Genomic DNA, 20,769 nt, shown 5'->3' with positions numbered 1-20,769 from the left:
CCTGTTCCTCCGTGTGTGTGTGTGTGTGTGTGCCCTGTGAACTGCTCTTTTATTTAGATGAATGGCAACCTGTTTTGCCTGGAGACTCAGACAGACATAGACAGCCCCATGTAAGTACCTAAAGGAATGTCAGTGAAAAAAAACACCCAGGGAACTCCGTGAGCCTCGCTGATGTTTCTGACTTGTTCGCGCTTATGTGTCCGTTTCTTGCAGACGTGTCTGAAAATGTTGTGTGTAACCGTTCCCAGTAATGTGAATAATTTAGAGATCTCTCAGAGCCAGGAATGTTGTGCTTTCATGTAAGTTGCTTTGGCCTTGTCATTACTTTATGCAGACAAATATGGGAACCAAAAGACCTGTTAGTTTGACTAGTGAATGGGCCGAAGTCATGGGCCCGATAAATCAGCAACAGGGCATGAGCTTATCAAATAAATCACCTACTGTGGAATGGGTGATATTTGTGATATAGTGATATAGTTTTCTTAAATGAATCCCTTCAAAAGTGACTTGTATTGGATCCATTTATTCACCTTGTCTGTGCACCTTTGATCTGGAATGGAGTTTCATTTGGGTAACTTGTTTTATGTCCAATAGATCGACCATTTTGTTCCTGTGAGCAAGTCTTACTTTCCTGAGTTTGTGTAACTTGGCAAATATAATAAACCTGTGTAACCTACAAGTGTGGCAGGACTGCCAAATATGACCGTGAATAGCTATGTAAACAAGACTGCTATGTGAGCCTCGTTCTTTTGACTAATTGCAGCCAATGAAAGTCTTTCTTTGCTTTGCTCACATTTTACAACTGTGTTAATGATGCAAAAGAATGTCCTGCTAGGTAGCACCCTTATTTACCAACCCCCCTGAAACGGTTGGTTTGTGCCTTTGTCTGGCTTGATTGTCTCAGAAGGATGTCTTAAATCCAGCTAGGCCTTTGTCCCTCTACTAGGGCTTTGTGTTTCAATGCTAAAATAGTATATCATTGAGATTTCACACACATTTTCCTCCCAGTATTTATGGGGTTTGGGCTGTGTTTGGTGTGGATTTTTAGCTGTAATAACATCTCCACAAATGACAAATCTGTCTACACACAAACGTGTTGCTGAACATATTAAGTAATGCTCTCAAATGACTTTCTTTGGGAGGAGATGGAAGAGGTCGGTTTTCATTGCATTTCCTTTCCCGACTGCCTGCAGGGCAATTCTTATTTTTTATTAGTCAGATAAAAAAACGATTTCCGCTTGCACCCGGTCTAAGAGCTACATCCGATGACTCTGTCGTGGTAAAACGATAACTTTTAACAGCCCGTATCATTGGAATTTGTCTTACAGATAAAACCCCTCGCCACGGCACCCCAGTGTTAGTATTGGTGTACTGTGCAGTAGGTTAACCCCTCGCCACGCCACCCCAGTGTTAGTATTGGTGTACTGTGCAGTAGGTTAACCCCTCGCCACGCCACCCCAGTGTTAGTATTGGTGTACTGTGCAGTAGGTTAACCCCTCGCCACGCCACCCCAGTGTTAGTATTGGTGTACTGTGCAGTAGGTTAACCCCTCGCCACGCCACCCCAGTGTTAGTATTGGTGTACTGTGCAGTAGGTTACAAGCTCAGAGGAATGGCTGCTGTTTTATGTGTTGTAAATATGAGGTAGAGGCTTCCTACACCGGAGTACATTCCTGCTGCTGTTGCCCGATCAAGTGGTGTTCCAGCACCCTCCCGAGTGACAATAGACTGACGCCGTGGTGGCGTGGCGGTCATCGATTTGATATCACTCTTTTTGCTGTTTGCTTCCTATCAGCAGTCTGATTGAAGAGCTGGTTCACATTCTCCTTCTCTGGTCTTTATAAGGACAGGACCAGGGTCAACAATACGAGTCAGTGTTTATCTTAGAAAGATCAAAGACCTGAGATGGCTAGAGTTTCTATAGATAACTTATCTTATTTTTTTTTGTGTGTTTGGGTGTGTGCGTGCGTGTGTGTATGTGTGTGGTCTCCTTCCGAGAAGGAAGTGTTAGAAGTGTTGACATTTTTCTTGGGAAAGAGGAGTGTCTACTTCTATCAATGCATCCTTCCCCCAGCCAAACACACTCACGCCACACACATCCCTGTTGCCTTTCGCAACCCATAATTTGACTCTTTCCGTATCTTGTCTGCTGGATCCATGCTGCATGTATTCAATGAAGTTGCTAGATATGAGTGCTTAAGAGGGCAGCGCCCCCAAGGCTTGCCAAGTCTCCCGGGTGCTTGGCTCACTCATCCATGTCACCATATTCTGTTGTCTCAGCTACTGGCTGACTTATTTGTATTTGCTTCTCTCCTTCTCTCTCGTCCTCTCCCCTCTGTCTCTCTCTCCCTCACGTCCTCTGCGCTCCCCACCTCCCGGGAAGTTTGTTTTTCTCCAGCGTCGGGTAATCAGACCGCGGCAAACAATGTGTGTGTGTCGGCCCTTGCTTTTGTTAAGTATTCATTATTAATGAGCGTGAGTGGCTACAGAAATCCTATAAACATACTGTAGCTGGATCCTTCGGAGACAAAGAGGAGGCTGCACTGCCCTTGGAGGAAAACGCACAGGGAAAATATTTGGGGTTGGGGTTGTTTATTTATCAGTTACCGTCCAGGACAGGTGATCTTTTTCCCACAGAGAAAATCTCTGATTTTTGTTCCTCTACAAAAGAACACCAGCCTGAGTGTGCCTTTGAGCCACAAAACGTTTTGTTAGATTTGATTACAGAGCAAAGAGCAAGACACCAAGAATACCATTGGTTTTCCTCTGTGAGGCTTGAAGGAACTGTAGCTGTAGAAAAAAAAAAGGGAACGGAGGGGGTGCTTAGGGTAAAAGGTATTGTGATAGCCCATTTGTATGCTTACCCCAAATTGAATAGACACAGTCAGCTACCCCAGATACATGCTTAGGCCTGTAGAATGCAGAGTGCTCCGCTTGTAACCGCACCGGTTGTCTCCTTTCATTATCGGTTAATGGTGCCCAACTTGACAGAGCCATGTGATAAACAGAGGAGCTGTGAAATCCTGGAGGTGGAGTTCTCGTCTGCCTAATAATGGGATCTCATCTGCCAGGGGAACATAAGAGGGGAGCTTGCACCAACGGTAGTCAGTCCAGCCGTGTGCTGCTGCTTTGGACAGCCCGAGGAGAGAGAGGACTCAAGGTGATGCAGCCATCAGCGCTTTCTCCCTGCCTGGGCTGAAAGCCTTAAATGGGGGCTTGGTACAATCACTAAAGAGACCACATGCTCTTCCTTTATTTCTTCCTTCCTCCTTTTGGGAATGGTTTAAAATCCCCTCCCAATGGGAATGATGGGCATCATTGAGCATTCAGCGAAGCTAAGATGGTGTTTTTTTTCAAGGCGTTTCTTTAAGCTCACGCTGTTATTCACATTGCGACAAAAAACAATTGATCTTTGTCGTGGTCGACACTGCGTATTTGTATCGATCCATTTTGTGAAAAAGGAAGTCCAAAGAGAATGAGTGTGGCTCCTCTGTTTTAATTTGTGTAAATATCATAAACATTGACCCTGTGAAATGTATACAATGTCTGATGGAGGGAGGCTCTGTGACTCTTGACGGTATGCGTGTGTGTGTGTGTCTGTGTGTGTGTTTGGGGGGAGGGTTGGAGTATAGGACACCTCCAGGCTGGCCTCTGGTTTGAGAAAAGCACTTTGCAGCACGGGAAAAACCAACCTCCTCCTCCTCCCCCCCCAACCCCCCCCAATGCGAAAGCAGCAAACATGGTTTGTAGTACAATGAAGGACCCCCCACGCATCACCCTAAACTCAATTCTTATTGATCCGAGCAGCCTGCCCTCCATGCACATGTTTGTCTTAAGTGCCAAGGGCCTGATGCGTGCGCTATTTGCTTGAGATAACTGGATTTTGACAGTGATCCAATATCGTTTTTTAGACAATGAAAATGTGTCAAGCTACTTGCTAAGTGGAATGAAAATCACCCTATAAATTTCATAACCTAATGCGGCCTATCCTTGTTTTCCGACTCCTCGGATAGCGGGTTGGTGTGTGTGATGGCCAGATTTCTTCATTAGGACTGAGAGGATTTAGATTAACAGCCAAGGAGCTGTATCCTTATCATCAGAAAAGACAAAGCAGTGAGATCTTCACACAAAAAAAAATGCAATGACGTTTTTTGTATGCTCGTGGAGTATGTGTCACAGTACTTGCTAACTATTCTGTATTGCTAATTGCCTGTTCAGATTATTTCCCTCTGTTCTTCCTGACATTTTAATGGGTGGATTGAATAATTAATTAATGATCTAAAAATGCAAATGAGCTCCCAGAGCCTGCGCAGCATTCAGTAGCCTACCTCTTGTTTGTGTTTCAGCAGAGGCATAGCCTTATGTTTTCTCTTAAGATAAAGAGTTTTTGTTGATTTAAAAGATTGTTAACATCGTTTACCAAACATACCTTTGTTATGTTATTCTTCATCAATCTCTTTACAATGACAGTACATTGCAGCCTACTATTTGTCAAAACAAAATTTGCTGTGGAATTTCCCTTTTATGAGACCATTGTGGACAGTCTCAGACTAAGAAACATTGCGTAGTCTATAATGCCCGTGGGGTACTTTGCTGTTCAGCATCTTTTCCAACGATGCCTCTAACACATCATATCCCTACGGGCTGTCATCAATCACCAGCCCCATTGGCGTTCCTTTGTCCCGTCGATAATTTGAATCCAGTCCATGTTTTGTTTCGTTCGTGTTTTTAGCGTGGTGGGGTGGAAGGGAGTAATTCTCCTCCACTAGTGTCTGGATAAAGAAAGACTAGGTCAGCCATGTGGATGCGTCTGTTGAACAGCTGAAGAGGGGAGGGGGGTTGCCGAGACCGATGGAGTGATAGGTAGAACGTGGAGTGTGTGCACACGAAGGGGGGGAGAGCAAGGGGGATAACGCGCGCGTGTATGTGTGTGGAAAAAGGAAGAGGAGCATGTAAACGGCGAACTCACTGATTTGCTATCCCTCGAACTAACAGCGCGATATACTTTTCACGTTTGCACCGTAGGACGACACAAGACGGCGAAATGGAATAGAACAAAAACGGGCGCTTTTCGAATAGCGTGCCCTGGCGATTCGTACGCGAATAAGAAGTGAAACCTCGTCTTTTGTTGTGTCAAGTGTTCATCTCGCTCCGCACGAGCAGCGGCTTTCCCCCCCCACTTCCAGGGATAGACTGTTCAAATCGCTGAATCCCGCTGCTGGGACTCGATCCAGGACTACAAGTTCTTTGGGTCGTCTGGGGCAAGGATACGTGTTGAAGTTGTTTGCAGCAGGGGTTGGAACTCTAGAATCACCAGACTGGCGGGTGAGTAGTTGAATGCAAGGGGGAGAAATGGAGAGAGAGAGAGAGAGAGAGAGGGGGGGTGGGGTGGGGAGCAGTTTGTATGGGAAATAAAGACAAGGAATGCTGGCGTATTTCAATGGTTAAGTCAAAGCCACTGAATTCACACTCTTTTTAAATACGAGTGTACGTTATGTGAAACCCAACAGGAAGCCTCCCTGACCTCAGAGTCAAATGTTATTGAATACTCGAAAGTTTTCCGCGTTGTTGTAAACTTTGTCTTTTAAAGCGATCTTTGTGTTGAGTGTGGCACGTACCCTCAACAACCCGCATGACCTAGCAAGACGTTAACATTTCTAGGCTGTTCTTTTACACTGAGCATAACTGCCTGAATATGGGCTTTAAATGACAGACTTATCTCATTTAAACCTCTCACTTGGGATGTCGTTACTCTGTTGTTACCCTGTTATCAACGTGTCTCCCAAGGAAGGTGGTTTTGACAAGAGAAAGGTGTTGAGCACTGATCTAGATGAGTCAGCCATACATAACGTTACACTTTAGGGGATTTCCACAGTTTCACATATAGGCCTTGCCGTTGGTTTTTATGGGGGCCTTTTGACCGTGTCAAACTATTGATTATTGGATTTTTTGGAGAGAGAATACAGTTGACTGTTGTTGAAACAATGTAATTGACCCTGGAAGTCACTACACAGCCTCCTGGCAAACTGTTGTAGGACCCCTATATTATCTTAAACTTCTAAACACACACACACACGAATCTCGTAGCTCTGACCTACCAGACCAACACAGTCTTCACTATGGTTATTTGAAAAGCGCAAGAAAGCACAACTGTGATTGTTTGTGTGTGTTGTCGAGGTTTAGAGCTTAGAGATTTGAAAGCGACTACAATTTTGTTTGTCTGGCAGTCTGCTTATCTGGTGTTTTCGCTTTATTGAGGGGGGAGGGGAGGGGGTTGTTTATTTAAATTGCTGTAAAATTCGTCTTAGTACATTTTCATGTGACTACAGTCCCCAGGGCAGCCAGCCACATAAGCACAAATAAGACCCAGCCTTGCATCTAGATTCATATTAAGGAAGCAGTGAGTTGCTTTTCCTTTAGTCATCAGCATTAAAAAAATCAATATTTTCTGAAGATCACCCTACACCTCCACGTTCTTATTTTTAAATAGCCATCTAAAGGGACATATTATTGCTCTGCTGATTTTTTTATTTTCTCCATTCACTACCTACCCTCCCAGTAGCTTTTTTCTCCCCATTAACTAAGGATTGACCTCAGCTTTAACACACACACACACACACACACACACACACACACACACACACACACACACACACACACACACACACACACACACACACACACACACACACACACACACACACACACACACACACACACACACACACACACACACACACCCCCTACAGGTGTGTGGTACATCCTAACATATTGGTACATAGGTACATCCTAGCATATTGGTTGTTTAGTGAAAGCCTTAAGTTGAGTTGTTGATGTAAACCCGCCATGCTAGCCTTTTTGTTAACATTCTCTTGGAGGTAAAAGGCCTCCGAGAACAGAAAGATCCCTAGCTTAAGTATTGAGCTGCGTTTTTGAACAATCAAGAGGAAAGATGTTTATTCCATCTCTACTCATTGCTAATTATTATTTTCTTGTAGGATGGTAAAATGTAGGGTTTCCCAGTGTAGATCTAGTGGGGAAGCTGGCTCACCCAGTTCAAGTTTCTACCTAAAGGCTCTGCTCTCATGGGCTGTTTTTTTCTTAACCACAGGATTTGGGAAATAACAGGCCCCTGGGCTCAATTAGCATATCAATAGTGTGAATGGAATCAGTGTAATGGTTTAGGCTGAATCATGTGTTTGGTACAAAACAAAGGTCTAAGGGGAAGTGAAGGCCAAATGCACCCGGCCACAGGGTGAAATTGGACATCTATAACCTGTTCCTGTTAAGGACAACATACTTGAAATAAAGACACCCAACCCTGGATGTAGCGGACCCTTCTTTTTTCACAACTGTAGATTGAATTAGAGCGGAAATGGTCAATCCTCTTAATGGAGTTGCTCACAAGAACTGGAGTTGAGCAGCAGTAAGGGATTTGTAAGGGGATGGTTGTAAACGTTCTCTGGCAGACGAAGGAATAAACCCGGCCGAGTCCTAAATCTTCAACATGTATAGGCTGCCATTATGTTCTCGGTGTTGTCGTACATCATCTGCCTTGCAGCACGCTGTGCTCATGTCTGTGGGAAATGAAGTCGGATGTGTAATTTGATCTCCGTCTGAGTGCACTGCCTGTGTTGTCGATTCATGTACACCCTGGGAAGGATAAGCATAGTGAGTCACTTCTCCTCTTGAACACAGTTTTCACAACTGGCCGAGTGTAGATTGTTGCTAGTCCCATACACAGGCACATACACACAGATATGCACACAAGAACACATGTGCACAACATTTTCACATCGGAGCAATGTGACGAGCTGTACTCGGATCAAATGTTGTTTGTGACCTGACCTGTTACGGGAGATCCTTCATAAGTGTGTGTTTGACAGGACATTGGGAAAATGTTATTTAATTTGCTCGCATGATGGCTCTCTCTGGGATTGCACCATGCTGATATCTCAGCCCAACCCCCTCCCCCCTTTCCTTTCTCCCCCCTGTGTGCGGGGGTGATGGCTCTACATGGCTGACAGTCTTTGTGTCCGTCTGTTGCTTTTTCTTTAAAATCATGATGTAATGCGCAGGGCAGTTGAGGGAACAACTTGTTGTGAATGGGATTTCTACGACCACCTTTTGGTTTTATTTGACTAACACTTGTATGGTAGTTCTAGGTGGTTCTTCCCCATCTTTTAGGGTTCTAGCCTTCATGACGCAACTCTATTCCAATGTAATTACACAGAAACATCATGATTGCATTGTTATACACTGTGAATGAGAACAGATGTGCAGATTTGAAAGGGAGGGCTTCAAATTGCAAGGCTTTCGGCTGAGGCTGATCACATCAAACCAGGCGCAGCAGCTGCATTTAAACCCTCTAGCTCCTAGAGCTGTCAGAATTTGTCCTACTGCACAGCCCAAAACCCCCTTCAAAGGTGTAACACCCAGTCACCGTCCTCACAATACAGAAAGAGCAGCCAAGTCATAAAGGCGGGCGGAAAATCAATCAGATCCAATGGCTCCCAAACCGTTGTCGGTTCCATTCTCGCCCCCCTTTCATAGATCTATACACAGCGGTTTTTCAACCCACAACTATATCACTTCCTTAGATAGTTGGATTTCATTTCCAAATGGAACCTCTTAGCCTAGCTTGTCAGCTCTTGACCTGTTGTCCTTGTCTCGTACCAGAGATTCATTTGGTATACATTAACTGACACAAAAGCTGAAATGGTGGTGGTGGTGGGGCAGCGAACAAGTTTGTACCCTCTGGTGGGTGACGACTGAATTGGAGAGTGCTTCTATTTGTCACACACAATGCCATCCGATTTCTGTAATGCAGAGAGGATAGACTCCCTTTAAAGCCTGTTTAAACCCAAAGACCTTCTCTACCTTCTTTGCGCCCTTTGCTCCCTATATCTGTGGCTTCTTAAAGCAGCTGAGCCCAGCCGAGTGCACTTTCACACATGTTAAGAGGGGGACATCTGGCCTTGTTAATTCAGTGCATGGTCATAAAGTGGAATGGCAGCAATGGAGCAAGCTTGCTCTCAAGTGTGTGTGTGTGTGTTTGTGTGTGTGTGTGTGTGTGTGTGTGTGTGTGTGTGTGTGTGTGTGTGTGTGTGTGTGTGTGTGTGTGTGTGTGTGTGTGTGTGTGTGTGTGTGTGTGTGTGTCTAGCATTTTGTCCTCGGTGGCTGACTAAGCCTCTGAATCAGGCTGTTGTACGCTATAGCCACAGACATCTGATGAGAACGCCTCGCACAATCCTGCTATTGGATCAGAATGCACACTAAGATCATTCTCTCCCTTTCTTCCATGAGTGTGTGTGGAGGATATTAAGACAGTACATAAATGTAGACATGATTTGACTTCCCTGGCATAATTTAAAGGTGTATATCGCACGCGTGTAATGGGCAGCTTTATTCACCTCTCTACATTGTCGTTCCCTCATTACGAGTAAGTACGCCTTTGATCGCTGCTCCTGTGTTCAAACCTCACCAGGATGTATTTTTTCAACCACACTCAATCAAGACCCGACCCCCTGCTCGGTTAATTAGTTTTGTTTCAACGCCAACCAAATTATGTCTCTTAACAACGTGGGACGTGGACTGACTCAAATCACCGTCCAGGCTTGTTGATGTGTGTAGCGTCAGTCCTCCATGTTGTCGTACCTACTTAATGGTCCTTCGTCGACATCGCCAACCGTGGAAACTAATAATTGAGTAACGGCAGCAGGGAGGCGGGCATGCTGCGCTCTTGTATCATATTTTAGCGAGTAAACATTTAATGTGTATAAATGTATCATAGCTTTATTTATGCATAGAATATGCTGTTAAGTCTGAATTATACATAAGTCGATGAATAATGTATCCGTGCCTTCCTTAATGATTACTTGTCATGTGGCGAATGGTAATATTTGCTGATAAATTTGCCCATTTATCTCGCTTGTGTTTAACTAGTTGTGAAGAGATGACTTTCACCCAACTTTGCATTTATGGTGCTTTTTTTCTTTCCATTGATCTAGTTAAAGAATAGGTTGGTTTATTATATATATTGATATATGATACTTTCAAATGGTAAAACCATCAACATGGAATCACTACAATTATCTCCGAGTTATATTTGTTTTTGTAAACTCTTAAGGTATTGTCTCGTTGTTTACACAATTCCCCTTCTTTGTCTGTCTGGAACAACACACTCGGAGGAATGCCTTATTTGTTAATAATTTTTGAAGTTTAAATACCATGTCCTAATTGTCTCTATCCGTAGCAAGCCAGCGAGGCACATTATTGACACAATATTCTCATAAGGATGTACAGACTAACACCGTTGAAAGGCTCTAAGCGTAGCCTGTTACCATGCCGATTTATTGCTAGTCCACACAGAATATATTGACTTATTGTCACTCACTCATTTGATTAGTTGTGCATGTGATTCTCCTTTTCATTTGTCGCCATGGCAACGTGAATGGGGGGGGGGGGCGGCTGACTCCCTTCGAAACAGTAATAAAGCAGTGGAGCATCGCAGACGATCATATCTGGAAAACCTCTTCCTACACAGGAATGGATGTCTTCATCCCTCAACGTATATCATGGGCACTTGTCAGCTCAGCTAGTATCGGCAGCTAAAGCTGTTTGACAGTCTTTTCTCTTTACAGTTGGTGCAGCTGCGTGGGAGTGTTGCAGCCTAACAATTCCCCTTTGATTCTCCAGCTTGGCTGAGTGAGATTTATCTGTATATTTAGCCCACACTGTGGGCTAACAACTGCATTCCTTTTGTCTGAAAGACGACCAGCTCAAAGCAGCCTGCTGCTGTGGGTAAGCGAGGGCATTATGGGAGCACCTTTCATTTAATCTATTCTGATTCAGTCAGATTCATCAGCGGCCTTGTTCTTCTCAAAATAATGAGGTAGACGATAGGAATTGCCTTGGGCAGCATGAAGGGAGAGCTACTCTGAACCGGCAAATCATTCTATTTTTTTTTCTGCGTGTCAAAAAGACAGGCTAATGACTTGGCTTGATGTGTGTCAATGTTTTAAGTTAACTCCGTTAATTCCGAGCCCGATCTAATGGGCTTGATTGAGAAAGCTGCAGTAGTCGATCGGAGCAGGAGAGGACGGGGGGGGGGGGACGTAATCGTTTCTGCTGGCATCCTTTTCCCTCTGTTGTAGATATGAATGCATGATCCAGATATGTTAACAAGCAGAAACCGAAAGGTGATGTCCTGATAACCATGACTGGTTCCTCCTGATCAACCTGCCAGATTACGCGACGTCTTCAAGCTGGTCCCAGACATTACAGATAACAAATCTTTTACCCACTGGTTTCCGGCTTGGTGCCGATGATTGTTGACATGCAAATCACACGTTGATAACTGAAAATCTGGAGGAAAATGACGTTGTACCGTACCGTATCTACAATGGTCTGCTAGAAGACAAAGATAATTTAAGACAACAGATGATTATAGTTTTGATGTGTGATTATTGGACAGCAGTGTTTGTTCAGTGCCGTTTGCTCTTTCCCCCAAAGGGCGGTCATTTTATCCTTTGTTCTTCAAACTGCATTTAATATATTTGTAAAATAGATTTTTCTATCCATCCAGTTTGACATCCTGATCCATTCCTCTGCTTGCGTCTATTGTCGCAACCACACACTATCAGTTTGCAGCTTTGCCTGTGCAAGTAGTCTGCACCTTATCACGACCTACTAGCGCTGAGAGCGACCTTGTTTGTTTGATAAATATCCAAACTGCAGAGTTCTTGCAAACGATAAAAGAGAGACAGGTTGTGTTAAATAGATGTTCCGCTGCAGTGCTGATAAAGAACAACGAGGAAACTAATTTCTTTGTTTGAACACATTTCTTGTCCTTCCTGGGTTAATGTGTGACTCTTATGTCAGGGGGGGCCAAGGCTGGACATCTGTCTGCTGCTGTTCTCTAGCACCCACAGGCCCTCGTGCAGAATGTCTGCTTTGCCAATTTATCAACGTACCAGTTTGTTATAACTTACTGTGCCACTTATCTAGCTCTTGTAACGTACACTGGGGCTCACAAAGGGGGTGTAAATCAGCAGGATGCAACACAACAAGGGACCCTGAGGAGCAACCGCTGCCATCATTTACCTTTAAAAATGTTGTCTCTCTCTATCGCTCTTTCTCCCTCACAAAGTCCCTCACTCACTCACTCACTTACTCACTCTCTCTCAGCACATCATTTCATCCTCCAGATACTCCTCCTGATAGGGCTTTACAGAGAAAGGTATTCCACAGGGACTGCTGTTGAGGGATTGCTGCCGTCTTGCCGTGTGCTGATTAAAGGAACACTTGTAGATAATCCTTTTGTATAAACGGCTCTTTGTTGTCATGCTGGTGGTAGTGGTTGGGTGACTAAAGCCATAAAAAGCCATACTGTTCCATGATGAAATGGCGCAAGTAGACTTCCCCAAGATTATTGGTGTGCCATGGGATTTGTATAGATATAAATATACATGCTTACATGTGTTTGTGCACACAGTATTTACAAATCCAAATATTTGTGGTTCACCATCACATATCGATGCTGTCTGCTATTTATCAAAATGAGAAATGTAAATCACAGTATGTTGAATTATAATTACTTTATCACTGAAACTCAATGTTATGACGTGGTTGGCTTCATGCTTAATCAGGGCTGGATACATATTGGGAGTGACAGCCATATAACCTAATACAGGTTTAAATGGCTATGGAATAAGCTCATGGGATAATATTTCAGTTCTACCTTTCTTGACCCTTGGCCGCATCCCTTACCCTATTAAACATGGATGTGCTAACACGCACTCAGTTAAACAACCCTGATGAAGCCATCCTTACTGAATGTGCACAGATCCATTTAGGGAAATGGCTGTGCCCGCTGAATGGGAAATGCTAGCCATCTGCCGTCCGTGCACTGCACTCACTGCATTTGTTTTAGTCCTGGTTCTTTGAAGTTTTGTTTATTTTAGCCGCGAACGCTAGTTTTTCTAACAGACTAAATCAGCAGATCAGGTTTAGCGGTTGGCTCCTTTCCTCCCCCCTTTCCACGATCAACACGGTTTACAGACTCGGTCCTGAATGTTCACTCTAAGCCATCATAGAAACGAGTATGAGTATTGGAGTATTGCAGTTGGAGCAGACAAAATTATTTGACGTTTAAGGGATGAAAAGGCGCTATTATTAGTGTCACGTTGTTATTGTAATTCTAGCACAATATTTTTTATTATACTAATTACATTACTGGGGCTGAGATAATGGAAGGTGGTGGTTTTATTTGAAAGAAGAAAAAAAAATCCAGATTGAATCAGGTGTTGATGAATTATTGGTGTATATAAATGATGTTGACATTGTCTGGCTACTAGATTATCGTTTGTATTGATTAGAAAAAAACGGCATCTGTTTGAGTAATTACAAAAGCAAATACAGATGTTTATAGACCCTCCCTCCTTCATCTAGTTCATCTAGATGCGATGGCCCTTGTGTTTGTAAAAACCGATGGTGTATTTATGGAGCACTCATTTAAGTAAATACAAAAAATGTAAACAGAACTCTAATGCTTTGCTCTAACTACAACCACCTACCAAAACCTCAGAACTGCCCTTTTTCTTTATACGTGCTCCTTTTCATCTTCCAGTGCTTTCTCCCCACTGGCTTTTTTATTTTTTTATGTCATTTATGTCATGCAAGATTGATTGTGAATGTGTGCATGAATGCCTGCTGCAATGAAGCCATTACACTACAAAAGGTAGAAGATCTATGTGTCAGCTATAACATCTTATCGTAGCAGAGTTGATCTAGATCAATCATTCAGTTAATCAAGTGGCAAGCTTAGATCTTTCCCTTTTCTCCTGCTAGTCTCACAGTCATGTATCTGAAAGACTAGGATCCCAGCGAAGCAGACTAGCTTTCAGCCTCCTTTCCAAGAAAAGTATTAAGTGAAAGCTCCATTAGAGGCAGAGCATTACGGCACAGCTCATTTAAACACTGATCTAGATTTGCGCTTGAATCATCCTGTTTACGTTTTGCAAGATGGCCCGAGCAAAAGTAATTGCGTTCTGCTTTCAAGCACCTTGCTTTTGGTTTCCCAGTAGTCCTCAGTCATTTCATTTAGGTTCCCAAGGCTCTGTGGCTCCCTCCCTATGAGTTTGCTGAGTGGCATGCGCTAACATCTTGCTGTTTTCCCTAGGAAATTGGTGGGTAAACACTGCAGAGTCCTTGAAGCACTTCCCATCCTTGCTATTGGATTACCAGCTGCCTCCTTGGGTCTCATCTGCCCAGATGAGTGCCAAGATCAATGGAGCTCTTAGTGCAGAGCTAATTCGATCAGGACTGGCTTTGCTACTGCTGATCACAGATACTTTTTTTTGTCTTGGCGCAAAATGAAAAAAAACTAACCAAATCAAGTAAAGCCTATGTCCAATAGCCCATATCTTCAGCTCTTCTCACTATCCTAGACTATCTATTAGGTGGAACCTCATGCTCATTATTTAATTGTTGTGTTGGCCTTTAGTGGTGTGGGGATGGAAAAGGCGGTGTAAAGTGAGCTCTTTTGCTTAGTGTAGTGATGTAGTGATTCGCCTCTTCCTGACAGAACTGGCATCTAAAGCCAATAATTTGCTTTCAGAAGTGATGAGGTGTCTCCTGCTTACAACCGTGAGCCATGGGGAGATAATAAGGTTGAAGGGCACATTGACCCTCTTGTTGTAGAAAGCGAAAAGCAGACTCTCCAGTACACCCTAGTTCCCCATTAATTATTATTTGATGCTAATGAGTGTGTGCGTGTGTGTGTGTGTGTGTGTGTGGTGGTAGTGGGGCTTCTGTGCGGGGCGTGTTATGAAACATAATTATTCATTGCAGCGATTTCCCCTGACGAGCCATGTCTCCCCTCCCCTCCCCTCAGGCTTGGCGAGCAGAGGCCAGGTCTGTCACTTTAGTGCAGTGGGCTAAGACTTCCCCTCAGCCTTTTAAAGAGGGGACAGGAGGGAACGTTGTGAAGGGTGCCATTTGCCGGTGTGATATAGGAGTAGGGGCGGCAATATACGTACGGGTCTGCTGAAAGAAAGATTGGAGAAAGTCAAGGCACGTCACAGTCCAGCCGTTTATTGGCTGAGCATATAGTCTGACCAGCACTGCAAACACAGTCACGCCGGGCACTACTTATTTTCCTTTCTGTAACGTGCATGTGCTTCAATGGCTTACACATGCTAAACTGATACATGTGTGTACACTCGGATGAATGTAGCAGTGTGGCAAACACGGCTCGTCTGTTGTTTTATAATCCCTGTCAATGACGTGGCCAGGCATTTTAACAAGGCTGTCCGCAGACCTCCCCTCCCATATTTTCCGCTCACCGTGGCGTTGTGACAGCAGGGACACCGGGGGCTGATTTCCTATGCATAAGCGCGGCATATGGTGTGCTTACACACAATAGAGGCGAGGGATTAGTCAACGATTGTATCGCATAAAACATGCTTATGGAGTGCTGTTGAAGAGGCCAGGGAGCTCACGTCCACCGTCGCACTACACGCAGACCTACTGTCTTCAGTTTAGATATCCCGGTCCGTGAACATGAAGTAACGTTGCGATAATAAAATATCTGTCCTCTAATGAAATGCTAATGTTATTCATTCTAAGTAGTGCTGTCATTGTCGTTAACGGCAGCCCATGGACAACTGTGAAAGGAGGAATCTGCTGAGTTCAGGCTGCCATGGTGGAAGCTTAACATTAACATTCCGAAAATATCTGCGGTTCATTCGCTACAACAGGGCCAAGGAGCCGGCTGTGTTCACCTTTTAGTTTAAAAACAGACTAGCAGCGTATCACTCGCTGAGGCCGTGTTGTGATGTGTCGCAAAGTGCTTTTGCTGTGGTATTGTTGTTGCACAGCCAAGCATGCATTATGTGATCTAATATATTACAGTTGTTTGGAATTATGAGAGGGAGGAGGAGAGGGGGGGGGGGTGGAATCACTGTGTTAGCTAGAGGCAGAGCACACTATCAGTCAGGGATCAAGTCTGCGTTTCACACATGAACGGTTGTACTTAATCCGCGGGGTTGCTACTGTACACCGCTTAGAAACGAGCCACCGCGCTCCAACTTGCCCAAAACCCCATTCTTCTGAGATCTGTGGGCTTTATTATTTGAACTTATCTGTTTGGCTAAATATAATGATTGAATCCTATGTGTTGTGTGGTACAGCCTCCTGCAGAATGGCCTTGTTTATGCAGTCTACAAAACAATCTTTAGGGTCTACCTGCGTGTTTGTGACCATGTGCTGGACAGACTTCAACTAACTAACCCTGCTCTAAGAGGCCCAGGTCCCAGTCACTGCATGTTTTATGAGCTGTCTGGAGAGGATATGGTAGCTGTGAGCTCAGATGCTTCTTGTTCAAACAGCCTTTTTTCCCCCTACCACCCCATGGCAATATACCCCCGTAGGGTAGTAGTATGTTGTAGCCAGGGTCTGCTTTTATTTATTTGTGTTTTATATCAATATCTGTGATTCCTTGGCATCCGTTTGTCTAAATGTGTAAACGACTGGTGATTCATTTCGTGAACACTGCATGGTGTTCTTTCCTTCCCTCCTGTGATCAGTAATAGTGGCTGAAGAGGTCTAGAACCACACAGAATATATGCCCCTAGTCACCTTCCCCCCTCGCTGCTTTCTACGTCCTCGTCTTCACTGAACAAACACGTCTTACAAAGGCCAGTGTTCACACGGATTTTGTCTATTTGCAGTGTTTACACATTGACGTGTGAGTTATAGCACTGGATAGGTAAGCCAAGGCTGGAGTTAGCATGGAGGCCAAGGAACAAAAGAGGCGGCTGCACTGAGTTGACCAGTGATCCTCTCATTGTTTTCATTTCTAAAATATGAAAGTCATAATGACTGGTGAGGTGGTGTTTAGTGGTCGCAGAAGAGGCATCCGTCTCTGAAACGAAAGCCCTCCCTAATTAAAGGTAAGCCCATCCCATGGTGTATTTGAGTCGATTTGATTCTGGCCAAGGCTGTTATGTACTTTTCAATGAAGGGATTGTTGTTTCCCCCTACCCCAGCACCAACCCTTCGTGCTTCCCGACCATCTGTTCAGGGAATAGAGCACAACCGTGAGGCTAAATAATTTAGGGGGGGGAGGGGGGGGTGAATAGTTTTGCATGCTGACCTAATGGCTTTGTTACTCCTTAAAGACACTTTACGGTGTCTGTGTTGTCAGCGTGCACCTCTGGGCTGTCTTGCCCGTCACTCTAATCTATTTATGCTGGTTGTGTTGTGTGTCGGCATATCATTCTAAATGGCAAGGTGATTAGAATAGCTGGAGGATGTGGGGCAGCCATATTGAATTAATTCCCGCCTGCAACAATCCTCATTTGGTCCGCTCGTTGGACTGGATTGATGGAGAGGACCATTAGGCTGATGGGCATCTCGGGTATGTGAGCATCTATTTGATTGCTGAAGATCACTTGTAGTGATACATGATTTTATTCTTTATATTGTAACATTTCAAGAGTGCCAGCGTTGTAAACCGATGTAAAAAATCAAGATTGGGCAGGGAAGCACTATTTTATTAAATTTGACGGATCTGCTTTGCGTTTAATTATATGAAAAACACACTTTGTATGCATATTGTTTTCCATGTGGGAATTAAATATTATTCATTAGATGCACAACTTGTCAGGTCAGATAAAGGCTGCGTGGATCTCTTTCTCTTTATTTCTGCGTTGCCTGAGCAGCAGGATTTGAGAGAAAGTGAAATGCAACTGGTAATATTTACTATAAACTGCATCAGTTTCTCATAAGCTGTAAAAAATATATTAGGAAATTGGGCAGACCAGCTGCTAGGCCTCAAAATATTAAAACTATTGAGGTCACTTTCCTGATCATGCAACTTCCATGCCTCTTTTTGGGATCTTCTGTTTTTTAGGCTTCTTCAGCTTATCAATACTGGAAGCTGATCTCTAGTGGCCAATGATTGCATGTTCTCAAAATGTCATACTTTACAGCAAGGGGAAAAATGTGACAATGAACAACCCTGCGATATCCCCGAGGAGCTGTGTCAAAACATAATGCCCTATGAAACAGCTAGAGGAGCAGCAATGGCCTCAGCTCAAGTCCAGCCAGGAAAAACATGGCAGGCAGAGGGATGCTTGTTGTGTTGATGTAGCGGGTATTAGAATCTGTTAAATGGCCCTGCTCACAGCCCTTGTAGATAATAGACATTGTGACATGTCGGGCAGCTTTCTCTGCGCCATTTTGGACTCACACAGAGAACACACACCCGCTGACTACCAAAGGGTTTAACAATACATTAGAGATTGTGAGGTCTTAGTATTTGACAATGTATGCTGGATTTTTCTTTTACGGAGCTAGGAATGTTGAGTGATTCAAAGATTCATACTTTGCTGAAATATAATCCATTGCAGGGTAAACATTCTAGATAACGGTAGTTCATTGATCAAAAATGTCCTTATTGCACAAGAATCCCTTGCAGACATTTTTTCTTAAGGCAGGTTTCAGTGCACATGTGCTCAACCAATCCAGAGTTGTGGTTTAAAAATAGAGCCTTTGTGAGCACAGCTTTGGCAGAGCGAAATGCTGTGGTTACTCATCAGTGAATTGCAGAAACAAGTGGAGCAGACAAGTGTCTCTGCCCTGTTAGTCACCAGGGAAAGCAAGCAAAGAGAGGGGCTCAGAGAATAAAGGCGTGCTATGATTTCACCAGGTAAGACAAAACAGGGGGGCCCTTATGAAGTGGCCTCCCCCCTACCCTTCTGCGCCTCCAGCTGAGCCTTTCAGTGGGCTGTTGTTTCTGAGGGCCTTGGATGGCAACTTAGATTAGATCTTACTGAGTAATGGGTAGGAGCTATGGGGGAAAGCCACGGCGGCTCAGCCCCCTTCCAGGCGCCACACGCGGCTGAGGGTCCGCCCGGTTTATTCGGTTTAATTTGAGTCGCCCCCGCTTTGTTAATAACCCTGTATGTATTCATGCTAATATTTTTCTCTAATCTACAATCATGCAAGTGTTTGATTCCATCCTTTTTGCAAAGCCTCCTGCTAAACCCTTGCCAATCATATTCCGCTACTTCATGATTCTCTGATTGAATGTGCCGTGAATGACATTTAAATCTTGGCCCCAAAAAAGAGTTCACGAAGAATTTTATGCGGCCGATTTATGTATGTCAATCCATACAAAAGATCCATAGTCAAGATCATTAATTACAAAATGTTGTCTGGGGCATTTTTAACTACCCAAAAAATCAAACAGGTTATATTTGAAACTAGCGAGATATTGGTGCATTTTGGTACATGATGTGGGAGTGATTAAATAAATGAAACATCTCTTTTTAAAAAGTTAATTGAGTCACAAACTGTGTGGTGGATTTTTCTCAGGCCAAAGGTCCCATTTAAGCAGGCATCAGAAAGAGAAATGTATTTGAGTGGGGGTCCGCTGGCTGCTAGCCCTTGACTCTATTACAGTAATGTAAATGGTGGATTAGGTGCCGGTGGCAAAGAACCCCCCCTATCCCCCAATTCCCTAAACTCTCCACAGCCAATGCCCCCACCTTTTCTTTTCCATTAAGACAGCTGGTATCTTTCAAATGTTCCCGGCCCGGTGATTGATGTGAAATAGCTCCAAGCCTCACCTGCCCCCTCACCACTGTGTTATTCATTGTCGAAGCAGCCAGCTCTGCTTTCAACAAGGCAGTGGGCGGAAAAACCTTTTTCTTTTGCCTCTGTTTTTATTTTCCTCTGCCATCAATACATTATGACTTTTAAGTACCAGAATGTTTAGACTCTACTCCACAAATAATTTGCATTTCCATTGACTCCTTTTGTTCCGCTTCAAAACAAACAATTGCAGGCACCAAACCACAACAATGAGCGTATATTGGCCAAATAATTAACATGTTACCGATAATGACCCTGGTTACTTTACTTGCTGAAGTCTGGGCATGGCAGGACAAAATATACAAATACAAAGTACAAGTAAATGAATGAGAATTGAGCCCACCCACGCCGCCTACCCAAGGCGACTGGCCTTTTTCCCGCAATTGATGGGGGCATGTCAGTTGGGAGCGATGAGATAGGTGTCTCCAAGTGATTTGGAGAGAACACAAGCCATGGGTCAACAGCAAATGCAGTTTATGTGTGATTTTCAGCATTGGCCCTTAGCGTATAATTTTATCTTAAAAGATGTGACAGAATCTAAGTGAACATCAGTTTTTCAGATCTTTACGCCAAACTTGCATCATGGTCTTCAGGGAGATGGGCTTTATGATCCTACCTAGATTCCTGGCCTAGCTCATTCTCAACTGGATTTGTGATTGAATCCTGCAATTTTGGTGTAATTTGCACTGGTGGTTATGAATAATATTTTTTACGTTTTCCAAAGGCTTTCAGTGTACATAAACCATTTATGAGACCTGCTTACCAGGAATACATATGTCTTGAATGTCTTTGAAAATGTTTGTGCACTCCGGGGCTGAGCTTTAAGTGTAAAAAATTAGAACCAGACATGTCGACATGTGCATTAACTGAAGAAATGTGTGTGTGGTTGCAGTGTCAGATAATGTGTCAGATAATTCACACACATATCTGTGAATTATCTGAATTATCTGAGAGCATTCTAACAAGGTAATTCTACAATTGAACCCGCTGTTCAACTTCGGAGTGGTTTTGTCTTAGATTTTTCCACTTTAACTTTCCAATGTTAAAAATTTGCTTGAGTACCTGCAACAGTAGTCATTTTATTTGGGTTATAATATTCTAAGCTAAT

The 20,769-nt window shown here is 43.8% G+C and overlaps 1 protein-coding gene across 1 annotated transcript in view; it reads left to right on the top strand.

Annotated features, from left to right (window-relative positions):
- Nucleotides 1-4,739: 4,739 nt before the first annotated feature.
- Nucleotides 4,740-20,769, top strand: part of rerea (arginine-glutamic acid dipeptide (RE) repeats a) — a 92,526-nt gene continuing 76,496 nt past the window's right edge. Inside the window, 1 exon segment of the mRNA XM_030370048.1 lies at nucleotides 4,740-5,324. The gene's annotated coding sequence lies outside the window, so the exon portion shown is untranslated.

Source organism: Gadus morhua, chromosome 1 (assembly GCF_902167405.1).
Source record: "Gadus morhua chromosome 1, gadMor3.0, whole genome shotgun sequence".
NCBI classification, from domain to species: Eukaryota; Metazoa; Chordata; class Actinopteri; order Gadiformes; family Gadidae; genus Gadus; species Gadus morhua.
The sequence above is the reverse complement of the archived record's forward strand: the minus strand, read 5'-3'. Positions and strand labels throughout refer to the sequence as shown.